At 45.6% G+C, this 27379-nt stretch overlaps 1 protein-coding gene and 1 long non-coding RNA gene across 17 annotated transcripts in view; one reads left to right on the forward strand and one right to left on the reverse strand.

Annotated features, from left to right (window-relative positions):
• Positions 1–27379, reverse strand: part of TNRC6A (trinucleotide repeat containing adaptor 6A) — a 207413-nt gene that overhangs the window by 129391 nt on the left and 50643 nt on the right. The gene's annotated exons all lie outside the window — the stretch shown is intronic.
• Positions 22882–25961, forward strand: LOC140598302 (uncharacterized). The gene is made up of 3 exons (XR_012000605.1): positions 22882–22986; positions 23446–23554; positions 25829–25961. It is a non-coding gene; the product is annotated as an uncharacterized lncRNA (long non-coding RNA).

Here is a 27379-nt window from a genome sequence, read left to right on the forward strand (position 1 = left end):
AGGGGATGAAGTACTGACACGTATTACACGAACGAATCTTGAAAATATTACACCAAGTGAAAGAAGCCAGGCAGAAAAAAATCACATATTATATGTTCCATTTATATGAAATGTCCAGAATAGGCAAATCCATAGAGACATGTAGTAAATTAATGGTTGCCTAAGGCATGGGGGGGGGAGGGTTGGGGGCCTGGGAGGTGACAGTTCAAGGATATTGGGATTTCTTTTTGAGGTGATAAAAATGTTCTAAAGTTGATTGTGATGGTTGCACAATTCTGTGAATATACTAGAAACCACTGAATTGTACTCTTTATTGTATTTTTTAAATTAAAGTATAGATGACACATATTACTTTAGTTACAGGTGTCCATGATGTACACTTTAAATGTGTGAATTGTAAGTATGTGAGTTATATCTCAATAAAGCTGTTGCCAGAAAAAAGAAGGCAATTTCATATGGTTCAACTTAGTGTCTGAATAGAAATGATAGACTATGGTATGTCCTGAAGTTTTTTCTTTTTCTTTTTTTTTTTCATAAGATTTATATTTATTTGAGGGGGGGGAGGGGAGGCAGAGAGAGAGACTCTCAAGCAGACTCCACTGAGCTCAGAGCCCCAACACAGGGCTCAATCTCATGATGCTGAGGTCATGAGCTGAAACCAAGTTGTCCACTCAACCGACTGTGCCACCCAGGTGCCCTGGAATGGACTGCAGATTTGATAGAGCTTATGTATGAGGCCTGACCTTCTGCATAGAAGGAGAAAGAACCAGCAGAATGGGAGATGAAGGAACTGGCCTGAGGTTGATGGACGGACCCCAGAGTCTGGGTGGAAGAAATCATATTGGAGGGGGTCCAGTTTCTTTTCCATAAGACCAGAGGAAAGAGGAACGGATGAGGTCAGATACTAATTAGCTGGTGGTGCAGAGAATATTTTTTCCCCTTATTTTCTCAGGAAAGAAGGCACAGTCATTTGCAAAATGAGAGGAGAGAGAGCAGGACAGTGGGTTTGAGGGAAGGGGAAAGTTGCTGAGAGTTTAGTAAGAGAGTGAGAGTGAGTGGGGAACTCAGAGGGGACTCAGGGAGCATCAGAGGCCCTGCGGCCAGCAGAGGAAGGAATTCTAAAGTGCAGGAGATCTGGTTCCTGAAGGGTTCCCCTCCAGTTCCCTGCAGCCTTGTTTGGGAGCCACCTCCTCCTGAGTCATCTCTGCTTTAGGCCAGACAACCCCAATTCTTTCAATGTTACTCATACATCTTGGCTTTGAGCCTCTCACTCTGGACAATCTCCTGTGAACTGGCTGCCTTTGGCAACCTTCCTCCCAGAACTGAATGTTCTTCCCCGATGAGGACTGATCCAAGTCCACCTCCCGGGTTCTGGGCCCTATGCCTTCATTAATTCAGCCTGAGATGACAGATTCCATTTGGCAGCCTCCTGGCATTGGGTTGATGACAAACCCAAAGAGCGGAGGGAGGTCTGTGTGACAATGGGTCAGTCCTCCTTGTTAGCCACAGGAGAAGGTGGGATGGGAGGAGACCAGGCTTTGTTAAAGAAGCTGGAAAAGATGATTAATGTGTTGAGAAGTGGAGAATGTCTAAAGGTGTGGGATCAGGGATCATATATGGAACCACGTAGGTGGGGTATTCCCTGCTGCCAGGATCTCCTTCAGGTAGGCCAGCCGGATAGATAGGCTCCGCACTCATCACCTTGAACCTAGTTATTGAACACAGCCAGTCAAGCACTTCTACCCAGGAGATCCACAGCCAATGAGAGCTCAGGAACGCAGCAAGAGGATGGGAAGAGTGTGAGGGAAACCTCCAGGACACCTTCTGAAAAAAAATGAGATTTGGGATGCCTGGGTGGCTCAGTGGTTCAGCATTGGGGTTGAGCATTCAACTCAGGGCATGATCCTGGGTCTCAGGATTGGGCTCGCCGTGAAGAGCCTGCTTTTTCCCTCTGCCTATGCCCCTGCCACTCTCTCTGTGTCTCTCATGAATAAATAAATACATAATCTTTTTTAAAAGTTTAAGATTTTGTTTATTTATTTTTTTGAGAGAGAGGAGAGAGAGAGACAGAATGAGCAGGGGAAGGGGCAGAGGGAGAGGGAGAAGCAGATTCCCTGATAAGCAGGGACCCCCAGGTGGGCTGGATCCCAGGGCCCTGGGATCATAACCTGAGCCAAAGGCAGATGCTTAGCTGACTGAGCCACCTAGGAGCTCCCCCAACTCCAATTTTTAAGTAATCTCTATACCTAATGTGGGGCTTGAACTCATGACCTAAGACCAAGAGTTGCACGCTCCACCAACTGAGCCAGCCAGGTGTCCCTTGGAACACTTTTTTTTTTTTTTAAGAGGTGTTGGGGCAGGGGGAGAGGAAGAGAATCTCAAGCTGACTCTTTGCCCAGCACAGAGCCCAGTGAAAGGCTTGACCTGGCAACCTGAGATCAAGACCTGAGCTGAAATCAAGAAGTAGGCACTCAAATGACTGAGCCACCCAGGTGCCCCCCTTGGGGATACCTTTTGATTCCGGTTATTATTAGATAACTGGGGTTACTGCCAGTCGAAGTCTTTGGACACCAGGAAGTATAGGGGCCCTGATTCTAGAAGGGGCTAGATAAAGTGTAGTGGAAAGAATAGAGGTTTGATGTCAGTTCTAGATTTAAAAGCCTGTCTCGGGCAGCCGGGTGGCTCAGCGGTTTAGCGCTGCCTTCAGCCCAGGGGGTGACCCTGGGGTCCCGGGATCGAGTCCCATGTTGTCGGGCTCCCCGCATGGAGCCTGCTTCTCCCTCTGCCTGTGTCTCTGCCTCTCTCTCTGTGTCTCTTGTGAATAAATAAGATCTTTAAATTAAAAAAAGGCCTGTCGCTGCTACTTATTTGTCACATAACGGTAATATTTGGTACATTGTTTAGACTCTTGGGAGTTAATAACCTCTAGCCCTCAGGGCTGGCTGTGGAAGAAATGGTATCAGTGGCCCTCCAGTGTGATGCTTCCCTGCCCATCTGTTTTTGTTGTTCCGTCAGAAGCCCCTTTTACCCAGCCCAGCTCTGCCTGCATCTCACCTGGTCATCCTGCAGGCCTCATCTGGCCCTTTTCTGTTTCCTGCAAGCCTTCCTGGTCAGGCGTCCCTCTTCTGCACTCCCACAGTACTACCCACTCTGCTCATCCTCTGCATAGGACTAATCACACCACACCCAGAACTCTCTACCTGTCCATCTCCCCACAGGTCTGTGGAGGTGGGAGTGCTGTCTGGCTCATCCTTGTGTCTCCAGCTCAAGGCACATCCCAGGCACTCAATAGGTATGTGTTGATGGAATGAAGTTTTGAAGGAGACATGAGATGATGCTTTGTCTAGCCCAGGACTCTCAGACCACACTGCTGGGTGTAAAAATAAGAGCACAGAAAATTCCTATCCACCTTCTACCCTTTCTGTAATAGGTTCTTTGGCTCCCTTAATATTCTCCCTAAAGACTGTGGGGAGACCCCAAGGAAAAGAGCACGGACTCCAGAAACAGAATTTTTCAGTCACTTACTAGCTCTGTGATTTACCCTACTTGTGCCTCGGTTTTACTTATCCATGAAATGAGTCATAAGGTTGCCATGGAGATTAAGTGTGCTACCACTGGTATAGCACTTGTAACAGTGCCTGGAACTGTAAACACCATATAAATTTTATTTATTTTTTAAGATTTTATTTATTTATTCATGAGAGAGAGAGAGAGAGGGAGGCAGAGACACAGGCAGAGGGAGAAGCAGGCTCCATGCAGGGGTCCCGATGTGGGACTTGATCCTGGAACTCCAGGATCACGCCCTGGGCTGAAGGCAGACACTCCAGTGCTGAGCCACCCCGGTGTCCCTACACCATATAAGTTTTAAATAAATATCCAGAAAATGCTCCACAAACTGGTCCTTCTGGCTGCCCGGCCATGTTCCCTCTTTCCACTCCAGCTGCCTATGATGATCTCCCACTAGTGATGATGCCCCAAATGGTACCTAATCCAGTCCTGTGGGGGTCCAGGCAACCTCTATGCATTGATTAGGTTGCATTCAGCCACACTCCTACAATCACCGAAACCAGGGCTTTTCACGCTTTGATGTACCTATGGACCAACTCAGAATGTTGTAGATTCTGATTTGGAATCTGAGACAGGCCTGAGAATCTGCATTTCTAACAAGATCCCAGATGATGTCAATGCCTTGGGTCTGTGGATCACATTTACTTGACAAGGACCTAAACAATAAGGATTTATTTTTCTCACAAATCTGTGAGAAGCAAGCATATAAACAAACATTATAAAAAGGCTTAAAAAAAAAAAGAAACATGAAAAGATATCAAGAGGGAGGTCGTATCTGCCATTGCTTTAACATTTTAATATTACTAGAGTCTGTGCCTCTGATTCTCTGGGCCACAAAATGGCTGCTTCGACTCCAGCCATAAAGTCAGTGATCAAGGCAAAAAGAAAAAGGGTGGATAAAGGGGAGGGCCAATTCTGAGTGTACCTTTTCTTTTTTTTTAAGATTTTATTTATTTATCTACTTATTTATTTATTCATGAGAGACACAGAGAGAGAGGCAGAGACACAGGCAGAGGGAGAAGCAGGCTTCATGCACCAGGAGCCCGACGTGGGATTCGATCCCGGGTCTCCAGGATCGCGCCCTGGGCCTAAAACCACTGAGCCACCGGGCTGCCCCTGAGCATACCTTTTTAATACAAAAGCCTAAGTTATCCCACACACCTCTAGCAAAGCTCTGCTTACAGGTCATTGGCAAGAATGCCTTCATGTGGCCACCACTAGCTCTGAGGAAGGATGAGAAGGTGACTGACTGTGCACAGTCTTGCCCAACACAAAACAGGGAAGAATGAGAAGAATGGATATTAGGTAAGCAATTGGCAGTGTCAGCCACAGTCTGTACTTATGCCCAGAGGCCTATACACATCAAGTCTTGTCACACTCAGATTACAGGATTAGTAACATAGTATCTCCCAGCCTCCAAGGCTCAGGGCTGTGTCTAAATGGGGACGGTGGGAGGATAATCTGAAGGCTGGTCTCAGAGCTCTCACCTCTGACCCATTATCTTTGAGGCAAAACAAAACTTTATTTATTTATTTATTTATTTATTTATTTATTTATTTATTTATTTACTTATTTATAAAGATTTTCTTTATTTATTCATGAGAGACACACAGAGAGAGGCAGAGACACAGGCAGAGGGAGAAGCAGGCTCCGTGCGGCGGGGAGCCCGATGAGGGACTGGATCCCAGGACCTGAGCCGAAGGCAGATACTCAACCACTGAGTCACTCAGGTGCCCCCAAACAAAACTTTTAGCATGAATTCTTCTGCAGGAAGCATCTCAAACTCAGATATACGAAGAGAGCAGTGGAATCCCCTTCACCCCAACACACCCCCTCCCCGCAGTGAGCCACTCCCCTTGTTGTTTGCTTTTTAAAATTTTATTTATTTATTCATGAGAGACACACAGACAGAGGCAGAGACACAGGCAGAGGGAGAAAGCAGGCTCTCTGTGGGGAGCCCGATGCAGGATTCGATTCCGGGACCTCGGGATCATGACCTGGGCTAAAGGCAGATAGAGCCACCCAGGCATCCAGTCATTCCCTTCTTGAGGCAATAGCATATTGGCATTGCTTGGGGGGAGTTAGACTACACCCACCCCCCATCCTCATAGCATCCCTCTATGCTTTGGCAAACTGACCAACCTTAAGCTCAAGGGGTGGGGCCTGGAACTAAAGCCAGATCAGTGTGCCCCACATCCCTAAACTGCCAGTGATTATTCAGAGCCAAATCAATCATCAGATTGAATATTGGAATGAGCTTATGCTTTAACACAAGGAACCAGTGGCAAGGCTAAGAATGCTTTTGAGCCATGCCATGTCCTTTGGAAATAAGATGCTCTGAGATATGAGTTCCTATGCCCGTATCTACCCCTTATTTTTATTCAGTGATGCATATTATTAGTCTCTTTAGCATTTCTGGTGCTCTGGTAGATGAGCTAAAGTTAGCAGAACCGGAGTCCCTAGAGATCTGAGCTGCTGTGCCCCAGCTCCCCCCACACAATGGCTGACATTACCAGTTGATTGGCAGTCAATCTGTTGAGCCCAGCTACAGGGGAACATCTGGGCACGTTAACAGGGGTGTTCTCAGGGAGTGACCCTCATGCAGCCTCTTGTGTATCGTGGCAGCTAGAGGATCAGGAGAGGGTATGTGGGGGTCAAGGAGAGATGTTCATCTTGGCCATCAAACCTCACTAGTTAAACCAATCTCCAGAGCTAAAAAGACTTGATCCAGTGCTTTGGGTTGTAATATTGGAGAAGCAAACTTGCTTTTCCATGCTGCATGTCAGCAAGGATGGCCACAGCTTCAGAAGATTGAGAAAGCCCTCTTGAAATCCCAAGGAGGTGACCATCACCAAAAACAGAGCCAGCTATGAGGAGGTGGAATGAAGACTCAGAAAAAAAGAAGAGTCACAGGGTTTATGACCTACGTAAACCACGCTTGGACCATTACATTTGGTAACATAATACAGCTGAAAGCACCATAGCTAATGCAAGGAGGCATCACAGTTTGGGGTGATTATACACATGGCTCCAGCATCAGACAAATCAGAGGGTGACTCATCCTCCCACCACTTGCTAACTGCTTGACCTCACTTCCAAGAAGCTCTTTCTTCAGCTCTAAAAGGAAAAAGCCGCCTTGGTGGGACAGGCTCCGTCTGCTCAGGTGCAAGGAAAGTCACAGTACATTGTGGGACTTCTTACATCACATTAAAGGCCTGGGAGCCCCAACAGCTCAGGGGACCTGTTGGAAGTGTCAGTTATGCCCTTAGTGGGTGATGAGCCTGGGAGAGCTCTGAGGGCTGGCCCTTGGGTCACTGTACTTAGCGCCATTGTCTGAGCCCACATGTGGGTTTTTAAATTTTTTTATTAAAAAAATTTTTTTTCACCTGTGGGTTTTTTAAACTTAAATGGCTTTAAGTGGATTGGCCATTCTGCTGAGCACAGAGGCCTTGGCTAAGCTGGAGCCCCAGGCCACAGTCCAAATGAGCACATGAGGTCATTTCCCCCAGGGGCACTGTCACCTTCCCAGGTGGCATAAGAGGTGGGAGGGGCAGGGGAGGGAGGGTAGAGGATCAGTCAGGTTCCAGGGCCTCGTGCTTTCCCTCGATCTAAAATACTTTTCTCCCCTCATCCTCAGAGATGACCCAACATATGTCCCACAGCGAATAATATTTTGGAGAGCAAAGCCAGAAATGGGTATTGTTTAGAGGTTACTTCTGCTGTCTTTCATAGCAACCAACTCCCTGCAGGTGAGAGAACATGCAGTCTGATTTTCTTCTGAGAGCAAGGGATGGACAAATCTGTTGGGAACAAACTATGAATCCATAGCTCACTAAATTATCTTGCTATCACAAGTATATTATTTTTCACAATACTATTACTATTAAATTGTTATTTTAAATATATAGCAGTTGGGAATGTATTTACCAATTTACCCTCAGGTAAACACAGCTTTGACTCAAACCTGAGATCTCTGGGATTTGCATTAAATGGGTCTGTGTGCCTATTGAGACTGTAGTATTAGTTTTCTTCCCTAGGTCTTCACAAAGAACAATTCCTGGTGAGGTGTTAGATATCTAAGGTTGACTGCCACTTTTTTTTTTAGAAGTTTTTTTTTTTAATTTTTCTTTATTTATGATAGTCACACAGAGAGAGAGAGGCAGAGACACAGGCAGAGGGAGAAGCAGGCTCCATGCACCGGGAGCCCGACGTGGGACTCGATCCCGGGTCTCCAGGATCGCGCCCTGGGCCAAAGGCAGGCACCAAACTGCTGCGCCACCCAGGGATCCCCTCATTTTTTTTTTTTTTAAGATTTTCTTCATTTATTCGTGAGAGACACAGAGAGATAGACAGAGGGAGAAGCAGACTCCCTGTGGGGAACCCAATGCGGGGGGCGGGGGGCGGAACTCCATTCGAGGACCCTGGGATCATGACCTGAGCCAAAGGGCAGACGCTCAACCACTGAGCCACCCAGTGCCCATTCTTTTCTTTTTTTAAAGATTTATTTATTTGAGAGATAGAGAAAAAAACATGGGGGGAGGAGCAGAGGGATAGGGGGAGAGAATCTCAAGCAGACTCCTCACTGAGTGTGGAGCCAGACTCGGGGCTCAGATCCCACAACCCTGAGATCATGACCTGAGCCGAAATCAAGAGTCAGAGGCTTAACCAACTAGTCACGCAGGTGCCCTAGGGTCGACTACATCTTAAATAAATAGTGAAAATGTCAGTATAGTATGATACTATTTGTGTAATTTTTTTTAAAAGCACATAGCAACAGTATATAGATACTACACAAAAGGATCTGTTTAGAGGAACATCTGGAAGGCTACACTCCAAACACAATAAAGGCAGGGAAAAGAATCCCAGGACTAGTGACGGTGACCAAAGGAGACTTCAGCCTTATCTGCCACATTGTAATTCTTTTTTAAAAGGAGAATACATTCAGGTATTATGTATACAATTAAAATAGCTTTCCAACAACTTAAGTCACAATAAAACAAAAACAACATCAACCTGTGGGTGAGAGAGTAGTCAAGTGGCCCCAAGTAGGTTATCCACAAAGCACCCTTTGCTCTGCTTTTTGCCCTTGAGGCTTTTGCCCCCAAGGGGTTTCCATCACTGTATTTGCGAGTTTGTTTACAAAAGGAACAAGGCGTCCTTTCTCCAAAATCTGGTTGACTCTGTGCTCTAAGCTCCAAAGATCTTTACCTTTCTGGGTCTGTTTCTGTCTTCCAACAAGCCCCAGGCAGCTCCTAGAGGTGATGACTATGGAAACACAAAATGGAGATGTGGAGGCCACAGAGAGAGAGAGAGAGAGATAACCAAGAATCGTGGTGAAAAGGCTAGCCACTTCTTGAGGTCAGGTTTAGCTACCTCTGATGAAGGAGACTTGGAAGAAAGGCAGGCAGGGACAAGGCCCCCAGATCCACACATAAGAGGAAACCACCTTTAAAAGGATTTTTACTCCACCCAGGAAAGAGCCCTCCACCCTTTACTACAAGATAGATGACAAAAACCTGATTGGATAACAGGTGCATGGAGGTTAATCAGATTAAAACAGCCTGCCAACAAGCCCATAAAAACCCCTTAGACTAAAAACAAACAAAACAAAACAAAAAACCCTTAGACTTAGAAACTCCGGTGGCAACCCTCTTGAGTTCCCTCTCCCTTTAGGAGCTTTTTGCTATCACTCAATAAACTTTGCCTTGATGCCCACCACTCTTCATCTGGTCTACCTCTTCATACTTCAAAGTGGCATGACCAAGAACTGTAGGAACTCAAGGGAAAGAAATCCTGTAACATCTTCACTTTTTACCTTTTCTTCTTCTTCTTTTTTTTTTTTTTTTTGATTTTATTTATTTGAGAGAGAGAGAGAGAGAGAGAGAGCGAGCACAAACAAAGGGAGCGGGAGAGGGAGGAGCAGACTCCCTGCTGAGCAGGGAACCTGATGGAGGACTATTTGGGGGTCCCAGGATCATGACCTGAGCCGACAGCAGATGGCCAACCCATTGAGCCATCCAGGCGCCCCTACCCTTTACTTTTAAAAAATATTTTATTTTTAGAGAGTGCATAGGGTGGAGGGGCAGAGGGAGAGGGAGAGAGAGCATCTCAGGCAGACTTCGTGCTTAGCCAAAGAGCCTGACTCCAGCTCCATCTTGTGACTGTGAGATAATGACCTGGGCTTAACTGACTAAGCCACCCAGGAACCTCTATATTTACTTTTTAAAAACCTTTATACTTCCTCTCATGGATACCCTTTGAAAGATTTCATTCATCTAATCACACATAGCCTTCACAATGAATTCGTTTTCTCTTTCCTTGTCTTTTCTAATACTACCGCTCATAGCTGCTGAGGAACATGACTTTCGACCCCACTAAGTTAGCATCATACAATCAAAAAGGAGAACAGAGTGCTGTTGAATGGACCCCAGTCCAGAACTAATGCCACTGTGCCATCTTGGGTGGCTTACTTTTCATCATTGGCTTTTGGTTCCCTTATCTATAAAATGGAGAATAAGTAAAGTAATAGTTGTGAACAGATTGGAATGATGCCTGTAGTAGGGGCCCAATAAATACTTGGGTTACTTTACCATAATAGTAGTTACTTTTGTGCACCTAGTCAGCCACAGAATATGGAAAGGTACTGTTCCCTGAAGCTTTTTGTTGAGGAAAACCTCTACTTTTGAAGAGCATTTACTGGGAAATTCTGGATGAGTAATTTCCCCTCCAAACTCCTTATTTCTTTACTCTTTAAAATTTTTTTCTTCACAGAATGGATCGCCATATTACCAATTTTTAAAAAATAATTTTTAAAAGATTTTTATTTGAGAGAGCACAGAGGGAGAGGGAGAAGCATATTCTCTGGTATACCATATAACCAATTTTGTATGTCTACTTACTCATTTTCTTTATTGTCTGTCCCTCCATGAAGCTGTTGATTCTACAGGGGCAGCAATTGTGTCTGTCTTGTTCACTGCTCTATCTCCAGCAGCTAGCACAGTGATGGCCCAGGAGAGCTCAAAAAAACAGGTTGGATGAATGAATAAATATTCCTAAAATTTCTCCTGGCCTGTCATGTGGTCTCATCTCAGAGCATTTGGAGCCTGAAGAAGAATCCTTGTCCATGTGTATATTTCAGCTTCCAGTCCAGTGTCACCTTCATTGTCCTTGGTCTACGCCCATACAAGAATGGTCTTCAATCCCATTCACTTTCCTCACTACCACCAGAGGGCTCTTTTAAAGCATTAGATCTGGTCATGTTACTCTCTCTGGAAGATCCTAGGTTGCCTCTTGATGGCTAGTTCTCCATGCCACATGTTTATACCATGTTTATATGCTTCTGGATTTTTTTTTTCTCCAACCAGAAAACATGTCTCCTTCTGGTTTACACAATGTGGAAGCTAATCAAACCCAATAAGGAGTCCAGATATGGAGACTTTAAGTCTAATTGGACCCAGTGGCTCCTGCCTCATTTGCCTTGGTTCAGTCCTACATAGATTTCGTTCACAGGCTTGTAGAGAAAACAGCCTCAATGCTGGCCTCACTTCCTCACCCAACAATGTCCGGAAGAGGAGGGACCAATGTATCTGGAGCATCGTGAGTCTTTGTCTAACTCACTGGGCCTCAATAGACTGAGTTGGGTCACTGCCCATCCTTAAGCCAATCCTTTCCTCTGAGAAAATGCCACACATGGATTGACATAGGTCTAGATTTCTGAATTACTGATGTAAAAGATGAAATATCCAAAATAGTTTTGTTAATCAGGATTCTCCCCTTTTCCTGCTTGACCCTGGAGCTGAGGGTCAATGTCCCAAGGTGCTTCAGAATGTCAGAGAGGATGTAGAAAGTGTGCTGAAGGGACGGCAAAATCTCCTTTACAATTTATTTCATAGCATCCCGTACACTATTATTTTGATCACAGTTATTTTAAATAAATGTGAGTGAGTAAATAAATGAGTAGGATTTCACCTGCTAGCAAAGGAGAGAAGGATGTCGAAGGAAGTTGGGACAGCCCTTTAAATTCATGGCTTCTTAAGGTTTATTACAACTGGAGCCTAGGGTGGTGGGCTGGGAAGAATTTCCTGAAATTTTATTAAGTATGATGAATGTATTAGTCAGGGTTCTTCAGAGAAACAGATCTAATAGGATATATAGAAAGAGATTTATGATAAGCAATTGACTCACCTGATTATGGAGGATGAGAAATCTAAACCCAGGAGAGCCAATGGTATTGTTTTAGTCCAATTCCAAAGGCCTGAGACCCAGGAGAGCCAGTGGTATAAATCCCAGCCCGAGTCTGAAGCTGAAGGCAGGAGACTAATGTCTCAGCTTGAATACAGTCAGGCAGAGAAAGAAAATTCTTTCTTATACAGCCTGTTAATTCTGTTCAGGCCTTCAACAGATTAGACGAGCCCCACCAGCACCAGCAATCTGCTTTACTCAGTCTACCAATTCCAACGGTAATCACATCCCAAAACACTCTTACAGATGCATCCAAAAATAGTGTTTAACCAAATATCTGGACACCCTGTGGCCCAGTCAAACTGACACATAAAATTGACCATCACAGAGGGTGTTAGTCAAATTGCAAGCATGACAAGGAGATTAGACTTAGCTTTCAGCCATTCAATTGTTCACATTTTTGCTGATCTCTTACTCCACGGACTGTGCTCAGAGGTGGGAATAAGATGCAGGAAATAATGCAGATATGATCCCTGACTTTAAGGAAGTAGGAGGAGGTATAGATGTTAAATAGCTAATTATCTAGACGCTCCGTCCTCTGGTAAGGTCTCTCTCACTGCTCATCCTCCAGTTCTCCACAGAGACTGTCTCTCTCCTCTGGGTTCCCAGGGTCCTTTGAGGTGGTGGCAATATTACAACAGATCTAAGAGTACTGTCCTAGGTGCTTGCCCTCGCTCACTTAAACCTCAAGTAGCTCTGTGCAGCAGGCACTAGGACAGTCCGCACTGAACAGAGAGGTTAACTAACTTGCCCAAGCTGGTAAGTAGGAGAGCTGAAACCTGAACCAGTCAGTGTCATGCCAGAAGGCAGACCCCCTAACCACCATGCTATGTAATGCCCTCAAGGGGTAGCCCCATTTTACAGATGAGAAGACCGAGGCTTGGGCTCAGACTCAGGATTTGCCTAAGGCCACGGAGTTTAGGAGCTGATTCTAATGCAGGCAGGTGGCAGAGGTTGAGCTTTCCATCATGGGTCCACACCACCCTGCAGAGCCCTCTGTCAAGGCGCGAGGCATACTGGACAGTGCTTAGCCATCCACATGTCTGTCCCTTCAGTAGACAGGCTCCTCAAGACCGAAGACCCAGTCTATTCTTCTCATTTCTTCAGTTCCAGAACAGTTTTGGGATTTAATCCAGTACACAAGTGTTTGTTGAATGAATAAAACTATTTTTTAAAAATGAAAGGATGAATGAATGAATGAATGAATGAATGAATGGCTGTTAGTGAAATTTCTAGAGTCAGGGTATGACCTGTGATTAGGGGGACTTAAAAATATTCTTAGCTAACCAGAGATGCGTGTGAGCCTCTGTGTCCTCAGCTGCAGTAAGAAACAAAACCCTCGAAAAGGAAGACAGAAAGAAAATGGGGCGTAGCAAGGATTCCGGGTTGGATTCCATGACGTCACCCTCAAGTTGGATGTCTGGGCTGGTAAACAAAGGCTCTTGTGACATGGGCCCTGGCTGGGCGGCCCACCCGGCCGGCGTGGGGGAGGCAGTTAAAGTGGCTTGCCTCAACCCTGGCCTCCGCCCCGAGCTTTAGCCCAGACGCCTCTGCATTCAGCAGGTATCTCGTCCAAGGGAAAACCAGGACAGGAAATCACGTTGCCATGGAGACCAGAGAGGCCCTTCCAGACACAGGGGAAAATAAACACGTTCTGGTTGGACTTAACCCCAACGAAGCCAGGGTAGCCTCACCTCCTAATCTGAGAGGTCCTGCTTTTCACTAGAAATATCCAGGGGCCCCTCCTCCAAGGCCTCCAGTACCAAGGGCTGTGCAGCCCCTCCAGCCCCTTCAAGCTCTCTGGGGGCAGTGTCACGCAGGGCTGAAGGAGGAAGCCATTTCTTTTGCCCAGACCTAAGACCTCTGTCTCCTTCACAGCTGAGAGCTTAACGTTGACAAGGACTAATGCTGGGCACATTTCTACACACTGTTGGTCTATGAACTCATTCAGTCCTCACGAGAACCCAGGGAGAACGGCCTTGTGATTATTTTCATGCCCATTTTACTGACAAGGAAACTGAGACACAGAGGGACGAAGTGACTCACCCGAGGTTGCCAGATAGTGGATGGTGGCATCTGAATACGAGGCACTTTGAGAGTTCTGGAGCAACAGAGGAAAGCACTCTGAAGCCTCCCAAGCCAGCTGTGTGGCCTTGAGCAAGTTAAGTCACCTCTCTGAGCCTCAGACGTCCCCTTGGCATGTAGGCACCTACCTTGAGGCCCTGTTGTGGGGTTAATGTACGTTTATTGAGCACTGACTGTATGCGAGGCACTATCCTGGGACTTGAAAGTACAGTGGGAACAAAGACAGATGCAGTCCCATGATCACGCAGTGGGCAGGTGCACTCAGGACAGAGGGAAGTGCCCTTCTGGAAGCCCTGAGGCAGGAAGGAGTTGGCCCCTTGGAAGAATTGGGAATATGCCAGAGGGGCTGAAGTTCCCGGCACCGTGCAGGCGAGAGCCAGAGCTGGATCGCACAGGGCCCATGGTTGATTTATCTTAACCGGAGGAGGTGGGGTTTGTTCCCAGGCCTGACCCTGAGCGAATGGAGAAGAAAGTCAGGTTTCATGTGCGCTGCTAGGGGGTCTGTTGTACCTGAAGAAGCCCACACCTGGGGGTGGCTAATTTCAGACTAAGGGCTTAACCTGGCTTGCCACTTGTTTTTGTTTGTTTTAAAATTTTACTTATTTATTTGAGAGAGAGAGAGTGCATGAGAGAGACAGCAAGTACAAGTCAGGGGAAGGGCAGAGGCAGAGGGAGAAGCAGATGCCTCGATGAGCAGGAAGACTCATGTGGGGCTTGATCCCAGGACCCCAGGATTATGACCCGAGTCAAAGGCAGACGCTTAACTGACTGAGCCACACAGGTGCCCGCCGGCTGCTTGTTTTTGTATGGTCCTTCAGCTAAGAATGATTTTAAGTCGTTGAAAAAGAATCCAAGAAATATTATTTTGTGACATGGAATTCAGATATCAGTGTCCATATAAAGGTTTATTGGAACCCAGCCCTACCTGCGTTTACAGATCATCTCTGGCATCTTTTGCCCTGGGAAGGCAGCGGTGGGTTGGTGGCAGGGAGGTATGGCCCACGAAGCCAGAAATACTGACTATCTGGCCCCTTACAGCCCTGGGCAAGATGCCCTGGCTTGGGGAGCAGAGTGCAAGTAAGGAGAGCCGTAGCTCGGGAGCTCTGCAGGGGGCGAGGCTGCAGCCCTCTGGGAGGCACAGCGCACCCAAAGGAGCCGGCCGCTCCATGCTGTGACCCACGAAGCTCTTGCAACAGTCCGGAGGAAGACCCACGATTATCCCCGCTTTCCAGAGGGAGGGACAGGACCAGGATAAGTTGAGGGGCCTGCCCAAGGTTGCGCAGCTGGTGGGGGACAGAGCGGGGATCTGACCTGGAGCAGCCGTGTCCACAGTCAGACCTGCAACCCTGCTCTGCCCCCCTCCTGCATGCACCTCCGTAGGCCGGGGCTGGCGTGGCGGGGTACCTGGCCTCTGCCCCTGAGCTAGCACCTCACATGTCCCCGAGGCTGCAGGAGGGCCCGGATCCACGGTGTTGGGGAGTTTCGACACCTGACAACAGGTTTGCGCTGACTATTGCCTACTTGCCGTCAGGTCCAAGCTCCATAGCCCTTAAGAGCACAGAGCTCAGGAGCCCTCAAAAACCAACGTGACCTTGGGCAAATTAGTTAATCTCTGTGAGCCTCAGTTTCCCCACTGAAATGTAAGTACTTACGCCTCAAAGACTTGCCGTGAGCATTATATCCAATGACACATTTATTGAGCATTTACTATATGCTGTATGCCTTATGCCTCGGAAAGCCAAGTATGTAGATGATTCAAAGGGCTCCATTGCCCTCTGGCTTTCTACCGGTTGTGACCCAGAGGGAGTCCCAGAAGGTAACAGGAGGGGAGAAGGAGGAGAGGGAGGTTAGGATATTAAATTGCCAGCTTCCTCCCTGGCAGGTCTCGAGGTGCCTTAGAAGGACAGGTCTTCCCAGGCAGCCTTCTCCACGTGCCCCTCTCAGTGGCTGGGTTACAGTACTTTGCCACTCTGCTGCTGGCCTCTGCGGCCCTAGGGTGATAACTGAGCCTGCTGTACTTAGGCCTCGAGGATGCTTGTGGCATTCTGATAACCTGCTCTCCTTTGGGAAGAGTCCCTTTATTAAATGTTCCTCCGGTCACCCTAATCTGAGTGTGCCTTCTCTGTCCTGCTGGGACCCTGACTATTGTACTCTTCGTTTATAATAATTTCCCAAGTGCGCTGGGTAGGCTCAATGCCTGGTCTCCAGTTCTCCAATACAATATTCAAAGGGACTTTTCTTTTTTTTTTTTTTTAAGATTTTATTTATTTATTCATTCAGAGAGCGAGAGAGAGAGGCAGAGACACAGGCAGAGGGAGAAGCAGGCTCCACTCGATCCCAAGACTGCAGGGCCACGCCCTGGACCGAAGGCAGGCACCAAACCACTGAGCCACCCAGGGATCCCTTCCAATACAATATTGATAGTTGAGGAGCCATCACAGCCTTAGGTCAAAGGTGAGTTCTATACACTGCTGGGGACATGGGGGACACAGGCACTTGTATACACCAATGGGTAGGAATGGAATATAGTCAATGCCAAATGCAGAGGGATTTGGCTACATGCTTAGAGATTTTTAAGACAGCCCTTGTGACCCTGTGATTCATCTTTAGGAATCCATCTCAAGGAAATAATCATACCAGTATGAAAAAGATGTACCAGGGCAGAATCAAACCAATTGTCCGTCAGTAGTGACCAGATAAATGAACGCACTCAATGGATATTTTTTGAGTAACCGCTAAGCTTCAAGCATTGTGCCAACCCCTAAGGATACAGTGGTAAGCATATGCCAAAAAAAATTAATAGTCCCATATATAAGAGTATAGAAAGATGCCCACAATATATGGTTAGTAGGAAAAAAATCAGGCTACAGAACAGTAAGTGAAATAGGATCCTATTTTTATTCATTAGGTTTAGAAAAAAGTATGAAAGAGTATAGAACAAACTGTTAATAATGGTTAACTGGGGAGATGGAGTGATCATGGACTTCCATCTTTTACTTTATACAGTCTATATTACTGGAGTTTTATTGGAATAAGCTTTACTAATTTTTTTTTAAAGATTCTATTTATTCATGAGAGACACAGAGAGAGAGAGAAAGAGAGAGAGAGAGAGGGACAGAGACATAGGCAGAGGGAGAAGCAGGCTCCATGTGGGGAGCCCAACGTGGGACTCGATCCCGGGACACCAGGATCACCCCCTGGGCTCAAGGCGGCGCTAAACTGCTGAGCCACTCGGGCTGCCCCTAAGCTTCACTAATTAAAAGAAATTTCCATTTTGAACAACTAACCTCATGCCTGTTTTCTTCCTTTTTAGAGTAATATTTACCCATTTCATTATATTTTTAAAAGATTTTTATTTATTCATGAGAGACAGAGAGAGAGAGAGAGAGAGAGAGAGAGAGAAGCAGAGACATAGGCAGAGGGAGAAGCAGGCTCTACACAGGGAGCCTAATGTGGGACTTGATCCCGGGACTCCAGGATCACACCCTGGGCCGAAGGCAGGCGCTAAACCTGCTGAGCCACACAGGCATCCCCCCATTTCATTATAAAAGCTATACATAAACACATTCCTTGAGTTAAATCTTCAAAAAATATAGACAGAATTTAAGTCCTTAACCACCTCGAGGTAACCACTGCTATCTGTGGATATGTTTACCTCCGGAATTATTTTGCATTTTACATGCATTTACATACACTTACATGTAGCTATAGATAATATATTGTGTGTTGTGTTGGATTTTTTCTTTTACATGAATGATACCCTATGATATGTATTACTCTGCACCTTGCTTTTTATTTTTTATTTCTTAAAAGATTATTTATTTATTTATTTATTCATGAGAGAGAGAGAGAGAGAGAGAGAGAGAGAGAGGCAGAGACACAGGCAAAGGGAGAAGCAGGCTCCATGCAGGGAGCCCAACGTGGGATCGGTACCGGGTCTCCAGGATCACACCCTGGGCTGAAGTCGGGGCTAAACCGCTGAGCCACCTGGGCTGCCCTGCACCTTGCTTCTTAAAGTCCAATGTCTTGAAAGCCTTTTCACATTAGTATGATCAACTTAGCTTCTCTTAACCACTCCCAAGTATTTATAGTATGAATATACCACAGATAACACAGGCTATTGAGGGTTTAGAACTTGCAATTTTAAAGGTCACATATTAGTTGTCCATATTTACAGAACAAATCACTGTGGAATTTAGCAGCTTAAAACAATCAATATTTATTATCTTACAGTTTCAGTGGATCAGGGTCGCCCACAGGGTGCAGTTAAGGTGTTGACTGGGATTACAGTTTCATCTGATGGCTCAAGTGAGGAAGAATCCAATTCCCAGCTCACTCACACAGTTGCTGGCAGGTCTCCTTGCTGGCTGTTGGCTGGAGGGTCTTCCTCAGTTCCTTGCCATGTGGGTCTTTCCACTGGATAGCTCACAACATAGTAGCTGTCTTCCCTCAGAGAGAGCAAGCAAGAAAAGGCAGGCAAAATGGAACCAGAGTCTTTTTGTCACCTAATCTTAGAAGTGACATCCTATTGCTTCTTTAGCATATCCAATTCATTTGAAGTGATTCGCTAGGCCCAGCCCAAGTGTTAAGGGGAGGAAATTATATAAGGGCATGAACATAGAAAGGCAAGATTGGGAACCATCTTGGAGGTTATCCACCATTGGAAAGATAATCCAGCAATCACGTGAACCATGGATATAGTGAGAGAACAGAAGAAGCATAGCCTGTTCAAGGAAGGTGTTGTTCATGAATTCAACAAATATGTCCTGAGCACCCATTTTATGCCTAGGCTCTATCCTAGGTCCTGAGGGTAAAATGGTGACTAAGACAGGCCAAGCTGAAGACAGACCTTATGGAGTTTATAACATAGCAGAGGCAAGACAAGGCAACTAGAGAGATTATGAGCCTGAAGAACAAGAAACAATGGTCATGTGATTCACAAGCTATTTTGCAGGTAAATTCACCCCAGTCTGTGACTGGATGTGGTGAGTGAAGGGGCGGGAGGCATTCAGGATGACTCCCATGTTTCAAGGTTGGGTAACTGGTAGACTTTGCCTTTGCCTGAAGGGAAGAAAACTGGAGGTAGAATAGACTTAGAGAGGGATGTAAGCCCAGTATTGGACATGTTGAGTTTAAGGAATTTAGGGGACAACCAGGTGATATTCAAGAGTCCACTGGACACCAACGTAGGAGCTCAGAAGTGACGCCTGAACTGGAGAGAGAAAATAGGGCATCAGTGGCATGGGGGTGGTATTTAAACTACATCAATGACTCTAGAGAGAATAGAAGGCAGAGAATGGAACTCTGACAAGTGGGAACATCTAAGGGATGGGGGATGTCATGGATTCTGCAGGAGAAAAGAATCGGAAAATAAAGAAGTGATCAGATACATCCGACACAGTAAAGAAATCAAGATGTCTCCCTCGGCGCAAAAAGGAGGTCATCGGTGTGACCATGATGAGAAGGGTTTCGGGTGGAAACTGTGAGGAGAACAGTTTCAGAAGTGGTGAGTGGGAAGAGGAGAAGGTTGAGGAGCAGAGACAGTGAGTGCAAATCACCCTCGACTCTTTCCACCCTACCAGCACAGATGTGAATTCTGAAGCATTATCTGAATTAAATGTCCATCCTTGAAGTTATTTTAGTGTCTGGGAGGCCGCCAGAAATTCCTTTTTCATTCAGTCCTTTTGCTGTGGTTGGGAATCATTTCATTAAGCAAGAAGAATAGGTGTGCTTTTGACAGGTGGGGAACGAGAAGGAAGAAAAGCCAGGGTGGCACATCCTTCTGGGCTGCGATTGCGAGGCTGTGTGACATCCAGCGAACAGAGAAGTGAAGGTGTCCAGGGGCACCATGGTGGGTGTGGTATGAATTCCCGGATCCCATGTAGGTGCTCAAGATCCCATATCTAATGTGAAGCTTCTTCCAAAGCTGAAATGCATCTGTATCCATTAGCAACCCGGCATCTTAGGAAATTCAGGCATCTATTATTTAAGTAGGAAGAATTCTAGGTTTTCTCATGTGAAGTATCTTTGTGTACTTCTCTTGCAATTTCAGTGTGTTCTCTCTCTGTCCACCAGAGGCCTTGCTTCTCTGATATCCACTACACCCTTGGGATCAGGAAACTGCATGAAATTGGTGACGTTGGCTGGAGAACTGGAGTGGATGAACCAAAATGATTAGTTTGGTAGCCTTTCCATAACCTTTTGGTGATCCTTTCTAAAAAAGTTTATGGACATAATTGCTCAGATTTAAACCAACGTGTGTGTGTGTGTGTGTGTGTGTGTGTGTGTGTGTGTTTGTGTGTTGAGGGAGGGATGTTTTCAGAGAATATTCATACTTAAAAGGATGACTTTTCAGGGTGTCAGCTTCGTCACAATACATTGAACAGTGTACCTGCTTTTGTGTGTCACTCTGTTGCAATGGAGAGGAGAGGATGCCCCACCTCTACTTATTACCATTATAAGGCCCTATAACCTGCGAAAGCCCTTTCTAGTTAGTCCCAGATAATTAATTCCACCCAGGAAAACTGGTACCTCTTTGTTTGTGGGCTCACCAAATCCTTCACTACTATTTTACTTTTGCGTCACCTACGGTTTGGAAATAAAAAGTAAACCGTTGGTAAACTTTCTCATTCTACCTGAATGGCTTTCCTTTTGGGAAGTAGCATTTAGAAAGAGGTACCCAGGGCTGGAAAATTTTAGACCTAATTTGCCAGTGGCATTTTTGTTTTTACTTGCCTTCTAAATAGTCATATCCCCATGGCTGTTTTTATTTTAAGCCACCCTTCCCTTCCTCCATTTCATTTTATTAATACATGTTCAGATACTGCCCTGCATTTAGGATCCAAAACCAGTTAAGTTTTGCGAAATGTTATCGTCAGTAGAAATTATTTGCAATCTGTAGATTTCATTCGTTGGGAGAGACTAATGATGCTTCCAGGTCTGGTGTGATATCCCCTCAACCGGGCTTTGATCACTTATAACAGTACCTCCTTCAGGGGAGTTTGTGTAGCTCTTCCCATTTTCTCCTTCAATTCCTTCCGCATGGTAATGATTCCAGGTAGTAAACCTTTGTTGTGTTATATCATTACATTTTAGCTTTAAAATAAAAAAATAATAATAATAAATAAATAAATAAATAAATAAATAAATTTTATCTTTAAGACTCACTGCCAGTGTTTTCCCACCAGGGGGAAGTCAGAAGCTCCATGATCTGGTTCTTTTCTTACTTTTTTCCTTTCTTGATTAATTTCCTCTGCATTTCCCAAGTTCTTCTTTTGTCATCTTGAAACAACTTCCTCCTGTGTCATTTCTGCTTTTCCTGCCTTCTTGAAATTTTGGCTAAGTTGATCCTTTGTATCCATTTCTTTCTTTTCACCCTGGTTTAGTATCTGCCCTTTTATCTCCTTGAGTATAGGCCATTTTTCAAACATGCTGCCTTCTTGGCAGTAAATCTTTCTATCTGGAAAAACATTTTCTTCCAAGCTCTTTGGTCTGTGTAATTGATCTCAGGCTGCTAAATATTTTCATAAACCCCAAGGTTTTATTTTTTTATTCATTGATAACCTATTAGTTTACTTTTTTTGATCTACATATGTGTTGCTGGAGTATCTTCAAGATTGAGTAGATGTTTCAACCAATACAGATGGCCCCTGATTTACGATGGTTTGACTTAGATTTTTCGACTTTACGCTGGTGTGAAAGCCATATGCATTCCGTAGAAACCGTACTTCAGATTTTGAATTTGGATCTTTTCCCGGGCTAGGGATATGTGGTATGATCCTCTCTTATGATGCTCAGCGGTGGCAGCCAGCGGCAGTTCCCGGTTGGCCACATGATTACCTTAATACTTTCAGACTTGTTAAGTCTCATGTTGAAAGTGAATTTTGGACTTGGTGCTTTTAAGAAATACTCTCGATAATATTGCTAATGTTGATGTTGTTATTGACACTGAAGATATTTTGATGCTACAAAAATGATAGAACATAGCTCCTGACTCCCCTTCCTAGGCTGCACCCAGAAATATGTTTCAAATGGTATCTGATGCCAGACTCTGCTGCTAAGAATGTAGTCTAAAGTGGTTGCAATGTAAGCTGCACAGAGGCGGGGATTTTTGTCTGTTTTCATTCACAACTGCATTCCTGTAGCCTCTGACAGTCACACAATTGTCTCACAAAAAGATCTCTTGAGTGAATAGTTGAAGGGTTGTTTTACTGCTTGGGCTGGTGGGATTCTTCGACCATGCCAGAACCTGCTTCCTCACTGTCACAGGGTACATGGCCCCCTGCAAAGTGAACCCGCTGGTATGTCTAAGGTGAGCAACAGAACACGGTTCTGGGACACAGGCTTTGAAGCCAGGAGGCTCGGAGCAGAGTTCACTTCTGACACCTAACAGCTATGGCCTTGGGACTTGGACAAGTTATTCAACTTTTCTTTTCTACTTTTCCTCACACTTGTTATGAAAAATTTCATGCATACAGAAAAGTTGAAAGGATAATACTATTACGACCCACTATGCTACTGATAACCTAAGGATGAACCACCAGGGTTCAATAGTTGTTAACACTTTCCTATATTTGTGTGTGTGCATAAGTGTGATATCACAACGAAAATCGATATCCCCCCCGCCCCCCCCCCCCCCCCCCAGTTTCCTGGTACACAGCTCCTAACCCCCCTGTAATCCCTGGGATTGATAAGAATGCCTTTTTTTTTTTTAAAGAATGCCTTTTGTATGCTAATGAACGACTGGGGGTCGTTCATGGCTGGGGGTCCCTAGATAGCTTCAGGATGGGGGCTGGTCACCAGAAAGACCAAGCAAGGCACAAGGAGATGGTTGGAACTTTCAGCCCCCTCCTCCCACATCTGGGAAGGGGAGAGGGGCTGGAGATAGGAGTTGGCTGCTAATAGCCAATGATTTCATCAATCCTGCCTATGTGATGCAACCTCTGTAAGAACCTGCCAGTGACAGGGTTTAGAGAGCTTTGGTGATAGCAAACACCCTGAGAGGCTGGGAGGGTCATGTGCCCCGAGATGGCCTGGAAGCTCTGCGCCTTTTTCCCCTACCCTGAATTTACAGCCTGGCAGTCAGAAGTACAGGTGACAACCTGGGGCTTATGACTGGTATCTCAAGTGGGGCAGTCTTGTGGGACGGACCCCTTAACCTGTGGGGTCTGCACTAACTCTGGGCAGTAGTTACAGTCACAATTGAATTGGATTGTAGGACTCCTAGTTAGAATCAGAGAGTTCACTATTAGAAAATATCACAGAGTAAGTATATGTACAAGTAAATTGCAGGCATCATGGCACTTCTCCCCCACGTATTACAGCTTATATCACTTAAAATAAGTATGTTCTCCTACATAAGCACAATACTAGTATCACACTTAGTAAAAATTAACAATGATTCCTAATGTCATCTAATATGCAGTCCATATTCAAATCTCACCAATTGTGCCTCTAATGTCTTCTATACTGTTATTATTTTCCCTATTAGGACTGAATATAAGATCACAGATTGCATTTGGTTCTTAGTCTCTTTTCTCTTCTTTTTTCTAGGAAGGATCCCTATCCTTTCATAAATGACATCAGTATTTTGGAAGAGTTCAGGCCAACTGTCTTGTAGAATGGCCCATGTTCTGGATTTGCAGGATTGTTCTTCCTTGGGGTGAGATACTTAACTTTTCTACATCTTATATCCCCACCTGTGAATGGGGTATAGGAATAGTAGCTACCACCTAGCTAGTACATGTCACTGCATAGTTGATTTGAGGATTCTATGCAAAAATGTTTGCAAAGTGCTTAGTATGAAGTCTGGCACACAGTAAATACTCAATAAATGGTCTGTTGTCATCATCAGGATCAACACCCTTATCCTCTGCATCACCACCTGCATCACAATCTTCACCACCATCACCATCTTCAGTGCCCCAGGCTGCAAGCTGCTTCAACATGAGAACTTTTTTTTTTTTTAAGATTTTATTTATTTATTCATGAAAGACAGAGAGACAGAGAAAGACAGAGACACAGGCAGAGGGAGAAGCAGGCTCCATACAGGGAGCCTGATGTGGGACTCAATCCTGGGTGTCCAGGATCACACCCCAGGCTGAAGGCGATGCTAAACTGCTAAGCCACTGGGGCTGCCCACTTTTTTTTTTTTTTTAGATTTATTTATTTACCGGAGAGAGAGCGAGCAAGCACATGAGCAGGAGTGGGGGAGAGGGAGAAGCAGATTCCCCACTGAGCAGGCAGCCCAACACGTGGCTCAATCCCAGAACCTTGAGATCATGACCTGAGCTGAAGGCAGACGCTTAACCGACTGAGCCACCCAGGCACCCTGACATGGGAACTTTTCTGATTCTTTTCTCACCCTTCCTGAGATATTGTACTCATCTTGACTCTGTCCTGTCCAGGAGAACCTAATTGATGAATCTCAAACCGAACGAATCTCTTAACCCATCCAAGGACTGGTGTTTCCCCTTACCTGTTCTCCTAGGGACACCGTCTTTTTTTTTTTTTTTTTTAAGATTTACTTATTTTTATTTTTGAGAAAAAGAGAGAGAGGGAGGGAGGAGGGGCAGAGGGAGAGAGAAAATCTCAAGCAGACTCCATGCTTAGTGCAGAGCCTGATGTGGGGCTTCATCTCATGACCCTGAGATGATGACCTAAGCTGAAACCAAGAGTCAGACACTTAATCGACTGAGCCACCCAGGTGCCCCAATGGACAGCCTGTTTTTTTCAGATCACAATCTTATAACCCCAATGGCTCAGACAACAGTGAGGTATCAGCTGGTACAATGCCCCCCCAAGAAGGAAGGGGGTGCTTCGTCACTGTTGGCCCTGGTGGTGACCTTGGTGCTAAGATGGTTGGTGCAGCTGCTGCAGTGCTGATGGAGGGATGCTGGGGAAAGAAGATTGGCTGGCGGGGAAGGTGAGGAATGTGCTGCCAGAACACTGGGCTCAGAGCCAAATGCTAATGACGATGGAGGGGTATACTGGTCCCCGCTGTCAGCAGCATCTAAGGAAGTGCGGGGGCTGGTGCGAGTGGGGGATGTGAGAGGAACAGGAAAGGTGAGAGGGACTGACAGGTTGGAGAAATCCACTTGTTCCCCTAGGGTCCACCCTCCCTTCAGACCCAAGCTGTCTGGGAGAAATTGTGGCTGTCACCATGGCAACAGCCAGCAGCTGATGCGTGATGCACAGTGTCTTTATTAGAGAACCTCGGTCAAGCTTGTGCCAGTATTTTTCCACCTGAATCTCATTTCTTCAGTGAAACAAGAGACTAGAAGCTGGAGATGGCATGGGTGGGGCTGGGGGTGTTTGGAGACAGAGTAGAGACAGGAGAGTTCTCAGATATTCTACTGAAATTCTGGGCATTGTAGTAAATTGAAGAGAAGCAGATTTTTTTTTTTTTTACGTTGCCATCATAAGACATAATTTAAATATTCAAATTGCTTCAGATTTTCCTTAAATTATACATGAATTGCTGAAGCAACGTTCCCATTGCCTTTGGAAAGGTGCAAAGCATTGCATTCTGGAAACCCTTGTGTGAGGAGTTGTCTCTGGTCACGAAGAGCACAAACCTGGGAATCAGACTGACCTTAGACTCGCAGCTTTGCTACTTCCCAGCCAATTATTTGAGCTCTTTAAGCTTCAATGTCTCATCTGTAAAATGGAGGTAGTAAGAGTAGCGTGTAGGGATGTGATGAGAACAAATGGGCAGGTGCATCGAGGATTAAGTCCAATACTTGACCCATATTAGGTGTTCAACAAACGGTTGCTACTCTTACCACCATGACTATTTCTACTATTGCTACTCCAACAACTACACCTCCTATCACCATGACCGCTCCTGGTACTGTTACCATTTCTACTCTCACTATTACTACAATTGCTACTAACAGTACTCCTTCTTTCCCTCTTCTCCTACTATCACTGCCAGGATAATGCAATCCGGCTGAGTACAGGATTATGAATCACTGGCTACTCCCTCACCTCCCACGAACAGCCCCAGAATGCTGACTTTGCCAGCACCTTTGTGAGGAGCTGGTGACAAAGACTGGGAAGACCTGGTCGCTGCCCTCGCAGACTGAGGATCTGGTGTTAGACAAAGGCATGACTCCACCAACAACTAGGGAAGCCTATAAGCACTGGAGGATTTTTATTAGAAGAGTTTGTATAGTTGATCCATTGCAGGATTTTCCCAAACTTGTCACTCTACTATCCCTTCTCTATTTTTGTCCTGAGGACCACCCACATTGATATTTACTTTAGGTTTTCTCTTTTAATTGGTTCCTTTTTTTATTGGCCAAATAAAGGCAGTTTTGAAGGAAACTTTATAGGGCCATGAAAAATGTAAAACTCTCTTGCCACGAAAGAAAGTAAAAATAAAAATGATGGAAACAATTCAGTGCTAATTCTTTTTTCCTCCCGAAAGGTTTGAGACACAGTTTCACTTTCTCTCTGTTAAAAAAGGAGACTGCCAAGGATACCGGGGATGTTCAAAGACACACCAGCACCAAAAGGAAACTTTCCTGTGTGATCGGAAGTACTGAGACACTGAAGAGAGGGTGACTCCCTCAAGATGTGGTTCGATGATAGTCAGTACTTCCTGTGTGTCCCACCTACGGTCACCATGGACCTTTGTAAAGAATGAATCATTACTTCTTCTCAGAGAGGGAGGGCTGGGGCAAGAAGCAGGCCCCACAGGAGACCGCATCTCAGCTGCATTGAAGTGTTCAGGGGCTGCCAAGGAGACAGGTGGACGTCCCAGGTGGAAGGAACAGCATTAGTGAAAACATGGAAGCACAGGTTGGGATGACATACCTTCAAGCAAATTAAAGTAGTTACTGACATGAGGTGGGGAGGTCGGGAAGGATTCGATCGACAAGATCCAAATCATGAAGGCTTTCACAGTGGCACTAAGGGATTCAAATTTCATTCCCCAAGGGAAGGGCAATCATTGAAATATATTAAAGAGCAGAATGACAAGACAGTAACCATAGCTATTATACAGAAGCACTAATCATGTACTAGGCACAGAATCTTCACGACTCTGAGGTAGATAATGTTCCCCTCCTGTTTTACAGCTGAGAAAGTGGAGGCTTACGGAGGTTAAGAAGCTTGCCCGAATGTGGTAGATTGCAGAAATGACCACAGTTCTCCATCCCTCCCTGTGTCTGTCACCTTGCAAATGACTTTGCAGCTCTTCCCATCAAGAGAGGAATCTGTCTCCCCTGCCCCCCAGCCTTGTGATCTTCTTGGCTCAAAGAAATGCAGGGGAAGGGATGCAGGGCCCAGGCCATGCATGGCTCCAGTTGTGCTTTGGGAACCCTGACATTCCCATGTGTACAAGGCCTAGCTAGCCTTTTGCAGAAGGAGAGACCAGGTGGAAAGGAGTCCAGTTTTTCTGGCTAAGACCCAGGCATGTGACGGAGTCCAACTAATATCAACAAAGCCACTTCTCCAACGTGCAGCTGACCACAGACACATG

The sequence above is a fragment of the Vulpes vulpes genome, chromosome 3 (genome assembly GCF_048418805.1).
Source record: "Vulpes vulpes isolate BD-2025 chromosome 3, VulVul3, whole genome shotgun sequence".
Classification (NCBI taxonomy): Eukaryota; Metazoa; Chordata; class Mammalia; order Carnivora; family Canidae; genus Vulpes; species Vulpes vulpes.